The 2,500-nt window shown below is 49.9% G+C and overlaps 1 non-coding gene across 1 annotated transcript in view; it reads right to left on the bottom strand.

Moving 5' to 3' along the window:
- Window positions 1-826: 826 nt before the first annotated feature.
- Window positions 827-2,500, bottom strand: part of LOC149375915 (small subunit ribosomal RNA) — a 2,065-nt gene continuing 391 nt past the window's right edge. Inside the window, exon 1 of the ribosomal RNA XR_016293272.1 lies at window positions 827-2,500. This exon is cut by the window's right edge and continues 391 nt beyond it. This is a non-coding gene — a ribosomal RNA (small subunit ribosomal RNA).

Genomic DNA, 2,500 nt, shown 5'->3' with positions numbered 1-2,500 from the left:
AGCCAGGCTCTTTCGAATAAAAAGTGTGCCCATCGGTTCTCCGTTGGGCCACCCCGCTGCGTCCCGCAAATGCGACACGAGCGGCAGGCATGGGGGCGCACCACGAAATATTACGAAACTTTTTGATAACGAGCGGCGTCTCCCATTTCTTTTTATCTTGAGAACAAGATGAAAGGGGCAATAACGGCGACACGCATACAGTTCATAATATTTCGCGACATTTATACGCAGAGTCTCGGCTTATTGGGGCGTAAAATCATTCCAAAACCTTGGATAATAACGCGTACACGCTATTATCCTCGTAAGCTTGATCATGTCATTAAAACGAAGTGATTGCATGACCACCGAATGACGACGTTCCCCCTCGTTACAACGAGGCTTTCAACATAATAACCGTTGACTCGAGGAAAACGCTGTCCGGTCGAAATTCAATCTTCGTGATAAAATCCGTGACCAATAGCCTCGAGGTTGCCACGGCAAGACACTGGTTAATGGAAAAAAAAAATAAAGATCCGTTGTGCACGCGCACCCTACGATTTTTACGTAGGTGCGCGAGGGCAAGCGTGGCCAGCCCGATCGTATGTTTCAACTATTATAGAACAAAGACGCTAGGCATTGGCGCACGCATCGAAACCTACGACCGCCAATCCGTTAACTTAATTTTTCACAGCCCCTTGTCAAAGGAGGGAGAAAGAAAAAGTAACGTGGCGCGAGGCGCGTAAATGCAACGATTATACATTTTCCTTCGGCGCAGCTTTCAAACAAAATTTCTTTTTTTTTTTTTATTCTTTCATGTCAAACGTTGCGACGTCTTACGTGCGAACGTTAATGATCCTTCCGCAGGTTCACCTACGGAAACCTTGTTACGACTTTTTTTTCCTCTAAATGATCAAGTTTGGTCATCTTCCCAGTGCAATCGGCAACGCAACGAGTGCGTTGCCGCGCGTCAGTCCGAAGACCTCACTAAATCATTCAATCGGTAGTAGCGACGGGCGGTGTGTACAAAGGGCAGGGACGTAATCAACGCGAGCTCATGACTCGCGCTTACTGGGAATTCCTCGTTCATGGGGAATAATTGCAAGCCCCAATTCCTAGCACGAAGGAGGTTCAGCGGGTTACCCGGGCCTTTCGGCCAGGGAGGACACGCTGATTCCTTTAGTGTAGCGCGCGTGCGGCCCAAAACATCTAAGGGCATCACAGACCTGTTATTGCTCAATCTCGTGCGGCTAGACGCCGTCTGTCCCTCTAAGAAGATTTTTGTGTACGTCGGTAGTAAAAACCAAAAACCACCGCCAGCCCCGCGCGACACCGACGGATTGGATACCGTCAAACATCGCACGAAGCATGCGACGGGGCCTTGGCCTTCGAGATACCAGAAGTAACGCCTATTTAGCAGGCTAGAGTCTCGTTCGTTATCGGAATTAACCAGACAAATCGCTCCACCAACTAAGAACGGCCATGCACCACCACCCACCGAATCAAGAAAGAGCTATCAATCTGTCAATCCTTCCGGTGTCCGGGCCTGGTGAGGTTTCCCGTGTTGAGTCAAATTAAGCCGCAGGCTCCACTCCTGGTTGTGCCCTTCCGTCAATTCCTTTAAGTTTCAGCTTTGCAACCATACTTCCCCCGGAACCCAAAAGCTTTGGTTTCCCGGAAGCTGCCCGTCGAGTCATCGGAGGAACATCGACGGATCGCTAGCTGGCATCGTTTATGGTTAGAACTAGGGTGGTATCTGATCGCCTTCGAACCTCTTACTTTCGTTCTTGATTAATGAAAACATTTTTGGCAAATGCTTTCGCTTCTGTCCGTCTTGCAACGATCCAAGAATTTCACCTCTAACGTCGCTATACGAATGCCCCCATCTGTCCCTATTAATCATTACCTCGGGGTTCCGAACACCAACAAAATAGAACCGAGATCCTATTCCATTATTCTATGCACTGGTATTCAGGCGTTAACAAGCCTGCTTTGAGCACTCTAATTTGTTCAAAGTAAACGTACCGGCCCAACGCCACACCCGGTGAAGAGCATGGCGATGGGATCAAGCTGGGCCGCTCTTGCGCACGCACGCAAAGGGCCGACGCCAACGACGGTAAAGCCGCTAGGCCGACCCGTGCGAGACGCACGCTCGAGCTAAGCCCACCGGTAGGACGTTTCACAATCTTGTCAGTTAAACATCGCGAGCGATGAACCAACAGCGTGGCACACAGATTCAACTACGAGCTTTTTAACCGCAACAACTTTAATATACGCTATTGGAGCTGGAATTACCGCGGCTGCTGGCACCAGACTTGCCCTCCAATGGATCCTCGTTAAAGGATTTAAAGTGTACTCATTCCGATTACGGGGCCTCGGATGAGTCCCGTATCGTTATTTTTCGTCACTACCTCCCCGTGCCGGGAGTGGGTAATTTGCGCGCCTGCTGCCTTCCTTGGATGTGGTAGCCGTTTCTCAGGCTCCCTCTCCGGAATCAAACCCTGATTCTCCGTTACCCGTTACA

Source organism: Copidosoma floridanum, unplaced genomic scaffold (assembly GCF_036245765.1).
Source record: "Copidosoma floridanum isolate Cflo_tuat_1 unplaced genomic scaffold, Cflo_Japanese_pri ptg000002l, whole genome shotgun sequence".
Lineage (NCBI taxonomy): Eukaryota > Metazoa > Arthropoda > Insecta > Hymenoptera > Encyrtidae > Copidosoma > Copidosoma floridanum.
The sequence above is the reverse complement of the archived record's forward strand: the minus strand, read 5'-3'. Positions and strand labels throughout refer to the sequence as shown.